A 14,184-nucleotide genomic window follows, 5' to 3' on the forward strand; every position below is an offset into this window, starting at 1 on the left:
CACAGCCTTACCACTTGGTCTATCCCGCATGCCATTTCTAGGATATTCTTTTTAAAGCACAAGTAAAACAGTGCCCTTCCTTTGCTTAAAATCTTTCAGTGGCTCCTGGTCAGCACAGGTTAAAGATCAATTAGCTTAGCATAGCTGATACCTGACCTTGCCCTAGTTTCCTCTCACATTCTAGCCACACTGATGACTATGGTGTCCTGAAAAGCTAAGCTTTTGTCCCCCCCCCCCCCCACGTTGTATCTTACCTCAAAGCTTTACTCATTTCTTCATTTTGGCCTCTGTTTAAATGTTGCTTCCTGAGAGAACTCATCCCTAACCACACTATCTGAAATAGCCCTTTCTTTCCATTATCCTATCTCTTTACCTTGTATTTTTCTAATGCTTCCCAGCATCTGCCATTAGAGTGTGCATTTATTTATTCATTGTTTATCTCCACCAGTAGAATGTATGTTTTGTCTTCTTGCTTACTGCTCTATACCCCCCACCCCAAGCCTAGAATAGGGCCTGGCGTAGAGATGATGTTTAATAAATACTTAAATTGAACAAATAAATGAATGAGTGGAGTCTGTCCCCTCTATCTGACTTTCCCTTCTCCTTCTTGGCTCACTCTTCTTCAACTGGTAACATGTGGCTAAGTGTCACCTTTTCTAGAAAGCCTCCCTTGTTAGAGCATGCTCCTAGTAGAATATGTCTAAGAAGATGCTTCTCCTTAGTACCTCCATGATACTTTGAATACGTGTAAGATTAATAGCTGTATAAATATACTGCTTGCTGGTGAGTGCTGTGAAGTGTGTAAACTTGGCGATTCACAGACCTGTACCCCTGGAGATAAAAAATATATGTTTATAAAAAATAAAAAATTAAAAAAAATATACTGCGTGCTTACAATATTCCATGTAATCTCCATAATAACTCTATATAGAGATCATCAACCCCACACTGTAGACAAGAGAACTGAAATTTTGGAAGGCTTTACCTTGCTTGTAATAACACAGAGAGTAGGCAGTAGAGCTGAGATGGGAACTCAGGAAATTATGACTATAAAATCCTTGTTTTTAATGAGTATAAAAACACAAGCAAATGTGCAACAGCATCCACAGTTAACACCGGGATATGCTGTGGGCTTCAGAGAGAAGGAGACAAATTGATAAACATTACTGAGAAAAACGATCTGAGTTCAAGGAACCCCTGTATACCTCAGAGAGATGATGAAATGGAGTTATCATCTGTATGCATGCCTAGTGGCAGTTTTCACTGAAAACACATCGAAGGTGAATGGGCTTCTAATTCCCTGGTATTCCAGTCCAGTCCAGTACAGTTAGGGACGCTGGCTATTTCATAACAAAGCATGGGATGGAAACCATCAATGTAGGGGTTGGGTGGGGGATTGAAGCTATACCCATCAGAAAGTGGATGGAGAGTAATTTAAAGGAATTAAAGTTTTGTGACTCATCCTTCAGCCATTCTTATAAAGACATTCTCAAGAGCTCAGTGTCAGTCCCTCAGTAAGGACTGTATTTAGCTTGAGTGCGCTCTTCCACTCCTCAGTCCAGCTTGTTCGGCAGAAAAACAAACATTATAAACTCCTAGCCCTCAAATGGTAGATGAGAAAGGCAGAAGGTGAGGTGGAGGGAAGCAGATTCTAGATGTGATGGGATGGGGTGTCAAAGACAGGTCTGCACTGAGTCACTGGAGGCCCAGGGGAAAAGAAATGGCAGGACAATGATCAAATAGTCAAACAAACCAGAACATACCATGTGAAAGAGAGCTGAAGAGAATGTGAAATTAAGCATTACATAAGTAAGAGAAGAAGATGCCATGGAAGTGTGCTTCATGCTCTGGAAAAATCTGATAAGGGTCTGAATTTGATAAAACAGGAGCACTAAGGTATTATGCTGAAACAATAGAATTAGAAGGCAGGAGGGATTGTAGAGCTGACACAATTCCATTACAGATAACAAATAAACCCCAGATAGGAAGTGACAGAATAGGCAAAGCTTGAAATCCAATCACAAGCATGAAGGAGAAGCTTGAGTTTTAATGGCAGGGAAGACAAAGAAATAAGAAACTGAAAGAATTAGAAAGTGCTTTCTGGTAGGCAAAGGATTCCGAACAGATTATCCTCCTAAAACAGAGAAACCATCAGATAGAAGAGAAAAAGTTTTCTGAACAACAAGAAGATTATTCTGAAATTAAAAAAAAAAAAAAAAAAAAGAACTAAATGAGCAGGTTGAAAAGAGTCTACCAGGGAAAAATATGTATAGTGATCTAGATCAAGCCACCTGCTGCTTAAGTTATGAATTACGTCAAAGATTAAAAAGAAGTACTTCTGGGTGAAGTAGTGATGCATCTACAAGGGGTCAATTCCCAGCATTCAGTGGTAGGAGACAGGGGAGCAGCATCTATAGTGTTCTGAAGGAATGTGTAACTCCCCAATAATCTAGTTGGCCAAGTTTTTCTTGATTTATAAAGGCAGCAGGTATATATTTTTAAAGATGAAGCAACGTATGGAATATGTTGCCCATGATTCCTTTAAAAAAGCACTACTTGACAAAAAGAAGCAAAGCAAAACAAAAAGATCCAGTCAACAAAGGATAAGGCAACAACCTGTATTCAGAGATGAGGCACATGTGGTAAAGGCACATGTAGGGTCACTGAATCCAAAGGAATACTGAATTAAGACTAAATAACTAGGGGATTATGGTGGTACAATAGAATGGAAATGCTACACATCTTAGTGAAGGAAAATAGTAAAATACCCAGATAAATGTGGAGGTAGGGGAAACAAGTAGAAGTAGAGAAGGGAGTAATTTTGACTACTTATTGTTCATAGCAAGGAGACAGTGGATATGATTTAAAGCTGAAATATGAGGCTAAGAATAAGGAAAATATAATGATTCCAATCTATTAATGTACTTCATAATTTTTTTTCTTACCTAATGGAAAATAATATTTTGGGGGTGAAGAGTCATTTACCAGAAGTTCTGCAATTTCCTTTTGCTTTATTTCAGATTATTTTACTTTATATTATATTCATATAAAATTACATTTAATACTTCCAGTTAAATACTATTTGTGTGCTTGTTCTACTGTCATAAAATTATTTCTGTCGCTCTCCACTTGTCTACCTGAGAAGCAGTATGGTTTAGAGGAAAGCCTCTCAACTTTATTGCATCTATAAATCACATGGGGATCTTAGTGGAATGCAGGCCTGGGATGGGGCACGACATTCTGCATTTCTTGTAAGCCCCCAGGTGCTGCTGCTGCTGCTGCTGGCGCTATTCACTTTGAGTAGCAAGAGTGTGTAGGTCATGAACCGACTCCGGTTCCAGACTGCCTGCATTGATTTCTGGTGCCACCACTTAGTAGCTGTTTGACTTTGATCAAGTCCTACATCTGAATTTCCCAGTCTGTAAAATAGCAATAATAATAGTGCCCCCATGTAAATTCCTTAGAACAATGCCTGACAACAAGTGTTAAATATTGTAAAAATGGCCATATTATTCCTGGACTAGAAACCTAACTTCTCTCAACCCCAGTTTTCCCATCTGTTGAAATAACTGCCTCACAGAGCTGTGTCTCCATGTAGCGTCTGGCGTGGCATCAAAAAATGGTAATTACCGATGTTTGTAATGAATTATATGAATTATAATGTAACAATACTTAAAATTTCTTACACTAACCCATATAGTCTTAGGTCTACCAGTCCCTTTATTCACTCATTCATACTTCATTCATTCATTCTATAACTAATATTTGAGTGTTTTCTGTGTATTAGGTAGCCCTATTTAGGCACTAGTATTGTGAATAAGACAGTCCTAGTGGACCTTTCCTTCTAGTGGGAGAGAAGAAACAGAAATAATATGCAAACCAGTAATTAGGGTTGTAAATAAAAACATATATATATACATATATATATAAATTTAAAAAATAGATCATGTAAAAAAACTAAAGATAAGAGATAGAAAATGATGCTAGGGGTGGAGGAAGGGTTAGTAAAGATGGGGTGGTCAGGGGAGACCTCTTTGAGAGGTGTCAATGGAGCAGAAACCAGATGAGGTGAGGGAGCAGGCCTTGAGAAGTTCCAGGGAAAACATTTACATCAGTGGTTGGCCTGAGATAACAGGTGAGTGTGTCTAGGTCTGAGAGAGCGTGACCCAATGTAGGAGCCACAGTCCGAGAAAAAGGCAGGGCCAGATGTGTGTTTTCTGAACCAAAAGACACAGGTCACTAGTGGGTTGCAAGCATCATTAAAAATAAATTACGTGAAGAATGGATCAGAATTTAAATTATCAGAGTATATGGTAAGGAAGAACACTGGTTTGTGGAACTATACACACACTTAGATACCGGACTGTGATTTAAAAATGGATCTGTTACTATGGATACCAGTGTTAAAAGTGTCAGATACCCCGGGCTAACTTATCTAGACCCTTGTTTGTTGTGAAAAGGAGGATGGGTATTACTCAGAACATCAAGAAACCACTGAAGGAATCTGGGTAAAAGAGAGACTCAATATGATCAGTGTTTTCAAGTGCTTTGACTGTGGAAAGCTGACTGAGGGGAGCAGGAGTGGAAGAAAACAGTGATAACTGCTTGCCAAGCCACCTCCTACCCACAGCACTATGGTAGGCAGAATTGAGTTTTCCCTTCCCCGCAAAGATGCCCAAATCCTAATCCCTGGAATCTGTGAATATGTTATATAAGGTGGCAAAAGGAACTTGGCAGATGTGACTGCAAAAATAAATAAGTAAGTAAGTAAATAACTAAATGTTTGCTGGAACTTGAAGTTGACATGGGGATAGCGTTGTGGATCATCTAGGTGGACCCACCCTTATCACAACAGTCCTTGCACGTGGAAAAGGGAGATATGGGAAGCATTGGACCTGCCTTTGCTGGCTCTGAAGATGCAGGAAGGGGCATGAGCCAACGGCTGTGGGCAGCCTCTAGAAGCTGGGAAAGGCAAGGAAGTGGAACCTAGAGTTTACAGAAGGAAACATGAGCCCTCAATTTTAACCTGGGGGGATCTGTGTAAGACTCTGGCCTAAGGAACTGTAAGGTTATCAATGTGTCTTTTTCAATTCACCACCTTTGTGGTAATTTGTTACGGCAGCAATAGAAAACGGAGACAAGCATGTAATCTGTTAAACCTGTCTTCATTCCTCCCTTCTCCCAGACCTCTTCAGAGTACTGACATGGGATGTGGGTATAAGTACCCTCAGCTGTCTTTACTGTCCTAAGGGTGCCTCATGGAAGCCTCTGCTCCTCCTGCTGGCTGCTCTGTGTCTGGTTCCCATTCTGGATGTCCGGTAATTGCTGGTAGTGACGATGAGCAGTTCAGCGACTTCAATCTGAGATTTTTGTTGTCAAAGAGAGATATAGAGGAGTTAAGTTGCAGAAATTTGAGGAAGGGAATGGAGGTTGGCAGAGAAGTTCCTTTTGCTTTTTAATTGTCACTTAAAAATGCTTAAGCAGATGGATCATCTCAAAGCTTCTGGTATTAAAGGGTGACAAGTTGGTGATTAATTCATTCTGGTTTTATCACAGCAAAGAACAATTGTTTAGTTTGTCTCACAACCCAGAGATCATGACCCAGCGATTATGACCTGAACTGAAATCAAGGGTTGAATGCTTAACTGACTGAAGCACCCAGGCTTCCCTTTTACCAGTCTTTTAAAGTTTATTTTATTTTCTTTCTCTTTGGTTGTTTTTGCCTCCTCGGTACACTGGCTTTTAATACTTTCGTGTTTCCTCCACTGAGAGAGTTGCTTGCAGGACACACCTGACCTGTGGAACAAAGCGCTTGATCTGTGGACAGCCTCTTTTATTGAATTTATTGATGTATTCTAGATGGTTCAGGTTGTCAGAAGTCTGACTCCTAAACACATTGGATATTACTGTGAAAACATAAGTAATACACTCTTAAAAAAGTCTGTGAAGCTTATTTTAAAAATATTGCTTCCAGTTTTATCTCTTATCAATCTGATGGCAAGTGTTGAATAACACAAATATATATGACAAATGTGGCAACTTGGAATTTGTTTTTATATGAGATTTTCTTCTATGGAGCAGCAACCAATAACAGTTTAAATAGCAGATTGTGACAAGGAATAAGATAATGTCAATATAATAAACTGTTTTAATTTATTATTTCTGTAAATTCTTTATCTAAGACTTAATAATCTTTAATTATGGTCTGCTCTGCCATTATAAAAAAGTATGAATTTGTTATTTGGTGAGAGGATCAGTAGTGTTTATATGGTAATCTTAGAACACAAATTTTAATGTGTTTTTTCTCCCCCCTAAAGCTGTTTGAACTTTATAGCTACTTTACTAGTTCTCATTAAAAGTATTAAAACAATGGTATGGGGGAAAATTTCTTAGCTTTGTATGAAATAGTTGATTGAATACATAAAAAACTCATAATATCCAGGAGAATTTAAACTGAAAACAGTTTCAACAAGTACAAAGGTAAATATGCAAAGAGAGAAAGTCATATTACTCAGCAAGATGTAATTTCATGACTTAAGCATGGTCCCATGGCAGAGTGTTTCTGGGGGAACTGGCCTGTGGTGGAATCAGGGTGTTCAAGGTACGTGGGTCTGGTGAGAGGTGGTAGAGCAGGCTCTTTATTTCCCCATGCCATTAAAGCCATGCTCCTTACTTCAGTGTTAGGTGGCCTGAAATTCTCTTACCATGTCTGCTGCAGGATGAGTGCTAGATAAAATGAAGGATGGTCTTCCCCTGAAAATTGCCACATGAACTTGAAAGAAGAAGCTGACACCTGTCTCATTTTAGGCAGATCTCAGCATCATGATGTTGAATGTATTTGTGAACTGATCTATATTGTCTGAAGGAGTGGAGGAGAGCAAACACTAGAGTTACAGGGCCTGCCTCTTCCGCTAACTAGCTTTATTGCAAATCCCTGAAACTACTCCGGGCCTTGGTTTCCTCATCTAAATAAGGGGCTAATAATAGGACCAACCTATAGTCTTATCCTGAAGGCAAGGTGAGTTAACATGTATAAAACACTTGAATCAGTGCCTAGTGTGGTAACAAATATGGCACTTTAATAAGTATCAACAATTAAAAGTACTAGATTGTGAAGGCTTTGAGGTCATTGACTGTGTATTTCAGATTGCTGTATCCACAATATCTAGTAGAGTTCTGTGTGTAGACTGAATGTTTATGTCATCTGCTTCTGCGTAGCAGATTTTCTAAAATTCAAATGTTAACTGGTACTAAACTTTCATATTTTAAGGTCAATCCGTGATGTAACAAGTATTGTTAATAAAAGATCACGTTGAAAACATCAGATTAAAAATATAACCCATTAAAGACCATGTAGATCAAAATGCTTACAGCAAAAGGATTGTTTTATTGTGAGAAAAAATATACATAGATACGTATGTATAGCCACAGTTCTTATGACAAAACACCTATCTTTTTTTTTTTTTTTAAAGATTTTATTTATTTATTTGTAAGAGAGAGTGAGAGCGAGCACAGGCAGACAGAGTGGAAGGCAGAGTCAGAGGGTGAAGCAGGCTCCCTGCGGAGCAAGGAGCCCGATGTGGGACTCGATCCCAGGACGCTGGGATCATGACCTGAGCTGAAGGCAGCTGCTTAACCAACTGAGCCACCCAGGCGTCCCGACAAAACACCTATCTTATAGTTTTCATCTTTCTTTGGCTATTTGGTGAAAGATTTACTATGGAGGACTGAAATTTGATCAAGTGTCTGTTTAACTCTCCCTTCTCAATTGGTTCTGTCTTGACTGGCATTCTTACCACCACCCTAATCTGACCATCCCAGTCCCAGTCTCCCTCACCCTATTCTACTTACCCCCCATACACAAAGTATCTTATTACTCTATACTCTATGTAGTTTAATTATTTATGTCTGTTATTTATCATCTGTTGTCCTCAGCTAGGATGTATACTACATTCTACAGAATGTACTATCTACAGAAGAATACTCGGCTTACTAGTACTTAAATACCCAACAAATCCTTATTGAGTGAATGAATGAACTGATCCCATATATTTAATTCTTTAAATTTCTCTCTCCTCCTTACCCTTAAATTTGAGGGCACAGGATTTTCTGGGCACACTCATGTGATTTCTGTTACCTCTTCTCGTTGTCACTTTAGGTTCCTCATATCAGTTCAGCTTGGAGTTATACCTTCCTTGATAAAAGTGAAATGAGGTGGTACTAAGATTTGATCCTGAACATAGTCAGAAATACTGAAACAACATTGGAACACAGAGGTTTGAAGAGAGAATACAATGGAGAAGAAGATAGAATCTAGCAACCCTAGGTGTGTTATATGAAATCCATCCTTAGGCAATGGGAGTGGTCTTATCAAGTCAATTTTCTCATGGAGAACCCAAAGCCAAGAATAGGCAAAGCATTTGCCCTTGTGTTTCAGGAGAGGCTACACTGAGCGTCCTGACGCTAAAGGCAAGCTCTGCAGAGGTGTCCTTGAGGCCAAGTTGGCTCCTCATGAAACCCTTCTGGTCCCTTTTGCCTCTTTAGTCCTTTCCGTAAGCCACTTAGCCCTCTGGCCATACTGGTCTTTGTCACTGGCTGCATAGGTCTGACTATATGAAAACTGGATATTTAGCATCCTTTAGCTAATTAACTTCTGTCCAACACGACCTTGGGCAAGCTTCTGTTTTCAGTGAATTGAAGACAAGAAGATTATTTCTTATACTTAAACACAACCTGCTCATGTAATTCCCTTTCTAAATAAAACAACCATATCTCTTTATTTTTTGATGTATAAAATATTAATAAGCTATAAAAAACACTTCCTCATCACTCTTCAAAATATGTAATTTATCTGCAAGGCATTGTTTCACTGATTCAAGTATTCTTGGAATTGGCCTGGATATCAGATGTGGAGCCTCATCTCCTCACCTGCTGGTCCTCCTTCAGGTAAGGAACTCATTTCCTCTGATCATGACACTACTGACTTCTTACCAGTGTCACACATTGTGGTAAGACCCTCAACACATACCAATCTTGTTTAATCCATACCAGAATGCTACAAGGATGAGGACAACCACATTTGGAGCTGTAAATTCCATTTCTTGGCCAAATTTAAACAGAGGATGCTGTCACTCCAAAGAGCATGCTCTTAACCTCTACACTTCTTGCCTTTGCAACAATCCTGTAAGTTGTGTCATATGGGTTAGATTTGACTCGTGAATTCATGGCAGCTCATTCTATGTTTGAGCGTGAGAATTGTCTTCCTCATCTTGCACTAATGTTGGTGTTCCTTAACTTCTATCCACTGGCCCTAATTGTCTCCTATGGGGCCTATTTTCTTTTCCATCTCCATTGTCAATGTCCAGAGTGGCACAGAGGGATAAATCTTGAAAAAATAACATCAACTTGGTCCTTAGCAACAGATACAAGTCATCAATAACAAATAATATTCGAAGTGCTTTTTGACTGCAGCAAAATCTTAGTTTCAAAGCATACTGTCAAGCTTAATATTATTTCTCTTGCTTAGAAAGTTGGGGCCTTTTATACCCATTTTCATTTTTTAATAGGCAATCACTAAATTTCCTGTCTGGATCTGGAAAGACCTAATAAGCTCTATGTGTGTGTGTGTGTTTATGTTTATATTTATGTGTTTATGTGTAGAGTTGGAGGTAGGCCAGATTCTAACTTTAGAGTAGCTTCCTTCATACAACAAAGGGTCACATGTGGACCTACCCAGTATCTTGTATTTTGCCTTTAGAATTTGTTCTTATCTTAACTGTGTAGCTTGTTAACTCTTGAGAATGTTTACAATAAATTTTCCTAGTATATTGTCTTCATTATATTTTACCAGCTATTTTCCACTTGGAGAACAGTTCTTTCAACTACTCTATAAAACTAAAGGTTTTAGGCCTTCTGAGTTTCTTCTCTCTTATGCTGATTTTCTTCTGTTTTGCTTTTAGCTTTCACTGTTGAGTAAACATGTATATGGTTTGCTTATGCATTTCTGTTTCATGATTAGCTGAGAACTTTGATGACAGCAGATCATTTCCAGTGATTTATGCCAACAATGAAACACTCTTGAATCTATTATTTACTATAAATTTTAATGAATCTACAAAACTGTTGTATGACTTTTCAAATAAGCCACAGTGCATCAATACATAATTTCCCCAGGTACCTTCTCTCTTAAAAGGCTGCCTGAAAAATATCTTTGTAATGAGCCAAATACAGCAGAAAAATTTTTTTCATTGAGATTAGAGGCTGAAAGATGTTCATTTACTGGAATAAAATATTTCATTTCTTTTACATTTAATATGTAACATCTAAAGCTTAAAGTCCTTTTGAGGTAAAATTTAAATATGGAGAAATGAACAGAAATGAACAGACCTTCCATGTGTGATTTGTTGACTTCTGATAAATGTACACCCCATGTGACCACAATTGAGGTGATAAATACTTCTGTCACTCCAGAAAATTCCCTTGTGCTCATTTCCAGTCAATTCGCATGCCCATAGGCAAGCACTGCTCGATTTCAATCACTAGAGATTAAATTCAAATTCTTTTTAACTTCATATAAATGGAATTATGTAATGTATAATCTGTAGCTAGCTGCTTTTGCTAAATATAAAGTTTGAAGATTCATTCATACTTTTAGAAGCATTAATAGCTAATTTAAAAATTTTGAAGGGAGCTTGGGTGGCTCAGTCAGTTGAGTGTCTGACTCTTGATTTCAGCTCAGGGCTGTGAGACAGAGCCTTGTGTTGCTTAAGATTCTCTCTCTCCCCCCCTTCTGCCTCCGTTGCATACTCTCTCTCTCTAAAAATAAGTAAGTAAATAAATAAAGTAAAAAATTTGAATAGCGGGACGCCTGGGTGGCTTAGTTGGTTAAGCAGCTGCCTTCGGCTCAGGTCATGATCCCAGCGTCCTGGGATCGAGTCCCACATCAGGCTTCTTGCTCAGCAGAGAGCCTGCTTCTCCCTCTGCCTCTGCCTGCCATTCTGTCTGCCTGTGCTCACTCTCTCCCCCTCTCTCTCTGATAAATAAATAAAATCTTAAAAAAAAAATTTTGAATAGTATTTCATTGTGTAAATATGCCACAATTTATTTATCTAGTCTTCTGTTGATGGACATTTGGATTGTTTTCAGTTTTGGGTTATTATGTAAAGAGCTGTTTGAGCAAGTCTTTTTGTGGACATATGCACATATTTTTTGTGGACATAATTTTTCATTTCTCTTAAGTAAATATGTGCATGTGCAACTGCTGTCATAGGGTAGATGAATACTTAGCTCTATAAGTAACTGCTAAACTTAACGTTAAAAGAAACTGACAGAACTAATGCCTTTTTATTCTACAATAATGTGAGAAGAGCCCAGCTGTATACTACAGCCAGACTTTGATTTAGCAATTTTTTTTTTTTAGAAATATTTAGTAAATTTACTCAAATGAAGAAAGCTTAAATGATACAGAACTGAAAATATTAGGAATCTATATATAATAAAAAGTGAATATAAATTAGCCAACTCCATGGACATTTCCAGTTAAGGCTTCATACAAATACATATTCACCTTTCTCTTTTATATAGGAATAATAGATATATACATGACACAATGATTCTGGCAAAAAAAAAAAAAATCAAAGATCCTAAAAATATTCTCAGGTTTTAAAAATGGTATGGAATAGGTTTTAAGAACCACATCTTACATGAGCAGAAACCCCAGATTTAAACCCATGATTTTATTATGACAGAAGCATGGTCAGTTTTAATTTTTTTAAACAAGTATGGGTATCATACACATTGGCTTATTAATAATTAATGCATTTTGCATACACAGTCTCAGTGTGGACAAATTTTTAGTATTGATTATTTGCTATGACATGTTAAACTTGCAAAGTCTTTTCAAAATAAGAAACTAGGGGCACCTGGGTGGCTCAGTTGGTTAAGCCACTGCCTTCGGCTCAGTTCATGATCCTGGAGGCTCGGGATCAACTGCTGCATCAGGCTTCCAGCTTCGCAGGGAGTCTGCTTCTCCCTATGACCTTCTCCCTTCTCAGGCTCTCTCTCACTGTCTCTCTCTCTCTCTCTCAAATAAATAAATTAAAAAAAAAAAAAAGAAACTAGCTGCACACATTTAAGTATTTTCTTCTAAAACACAATCTTCAAAAAAGTCACAATTAGTCTTTGTGATTCCTAGTCATAAGTCCTGTCTTCTTTTTGACATAGTATAACTTATATTCTTTTTTTTTGTATGACTTATATTCTTATGCAGGATCACATTAAGACCACTAATTCTTTTATTTATTTATTTATTATTATTTAAATATTTTTATTTATTTATTTGACAGACAGAGATCACAAGCAGGCAGAGAGGCAGTCAGAGAGAGAGAGAGGGGGAAGCAGCTCCCTGTTGAGCAGAGAGCCCGATGCGGGACTTGATCCCAGGACCCTGAGATCATGACCTGAGCCGAAGGCAGAGGCTTAACCCAGTGAGCCACCCAGGGGCCCCAAGACCAGTAGTTCTTAAACAGTGTTACCAAAGAACCATGTAAATCCCAAATGCAGCAAAGGCAGGCAATCTTCATAGTGTTCTTTCACCTCATTGAAGTTGAAGCTGCTCCTTCTGGATATTTTTCTACTTCAATGTGAAGTAGATTGTTAGGGTTTCATTAGTGGTTTCATATGTGGCTTTTTAAAGAAAAAAAGAAAAGGGTTTTGATTTCTTTTCACAATTCACAGTTCTCAGATGAGACTTTTTTTTTTAAAGAAATTTTAGTCTGAGGACATTTTGAATAATAAAACGTTCTTGAGTAGATGAAGTCTGTCAATGCAACTGTAATAAATAAGCACTTACATCCTTGGCGATATTACCAGTATATCCTGGAACCAAAGTAAGATGGTTTTCCTGTTCCCATAATCCCTTTAACTGTTGTTTTAAAATCTGAATATTTCCATCATGTATAATTTCTGTTTTGGATGATAGTTCTGACTACCACCTTTTTATGACTGCTTGAAGCTGGTTTAAACCAACTATTATATATTCTTCAAATTTGCTTTTAAGTAGGAACTTCCCTAAAGGTAGCAAATCTGCACAGCAGCCAAGTGAGATGTATTGTTTTTCTTCCTGTAAACTATTGGTGAACACAGGAAGGCAGTCCACAACAGCTCCAAGGTCTTCTATCTCACCCAATAAACTACAAGTTCACTTCTATTCCTCTTTCTCCAGAATGTTACAGCTACATTCAATCTCAAATACCTGCTGAACAAAACCTGTGCCATTGTTTTATGGTCTTCAGAAACCTCAGAAAAAAGCCCACTATGTTTTGATGATGGGCTTTCTGTCTGTGAAGAACCAGAATCACTGGAGTTAACCAAATATGTTCGACGATCATGGCGTACCTTTACAGGCAGGTGGGCTACACAAGTCAGTTGATTTTCTTTATTTGCCATGTCACAGTCCCCACTTGTAGGGGACTGTTTTTTCCCTGCAACCAGAATTTGGAAAAGGACGATGCACTTTCTTTCTGTGGTAGATCCCTGATGTAGTATATCTGGGTTTTCCACAGCTTGTCCAACTGTTTTTTTTACGTAAGCAGTCAACAGTTTGGGAGCTTTCCTAACCTCCTTCATGCTCTTATTAGTAAAATTTGAGATCCCTTTTCTAGGAAGATCAGTGGAATGATCCTCAATATTATTACAAAAGGCTTTTTTTCTTTTTCTTTCTTTCTTTTTTTTTTTTTTTAAACATTGTGGGCTTCAGATGCCATAGTCTCTTAAATACCGATGCCTCCTGGCACCTCAGGACGCCTCAGCCCAGACCCGGCACTGATCACCTGAGCCCAACAACCCAGAACGTTCCTCTGCTCTTGCGCTGAACCCCACTGTAAGCCATTCAAACGTGGCTGTGCACGCAGCCTGCCGGGATCCGTTGTAACAATTTTTCTTAATTAATAACTCCTGATAATGAGTTTTTTTAAAAAAAATAGATTTAACCTAATTGATGTATTATTCAAAAGAGACTTGAATTTTAATTGAAATACAGGGTAAAAAAACTATAAATATATTTTGATTCATGTATTTTAATATAGTGCATCCCTATGGAGAATACATCTGGTTAAGACAAGTCTGTAGGATGCTATTGTGGGAGCCAAGGATTTACCCATTATGGTCAGGAAGAGTCCAGCCAGT

The 14,184-nt window shown here is 38.1% G+C and overlaps 1 pseudogene; it reads right to left on the reverse strand.

The window, feature by feature from the left end:
* Positions 1-12,820: 12,820 nt before the first annotated feature.
* LOC131808146 (KATNB1-like protein 1) lies at positions 12,821-13,763 on the reverse strand (annotated as a pseudogene).
* Positions 13,764-14,184: the final 421 nt, after the last annotated feature.

This window comes from Mustela lutreola, chromosome 9 (assembly GCF_030435805.1).
Source record: "Mustela lutreola isolate mMusLut2 chromosome 9, mMusLut2.pri, whole genome shotgun sequence".
NCBI classification, from domain to species: domain Eukaryota; kingdom Metazoa; phylum Chordata; class Mammalia; order Carnivora; family Mustelidae; genus Mustela; species Mustela lutreola.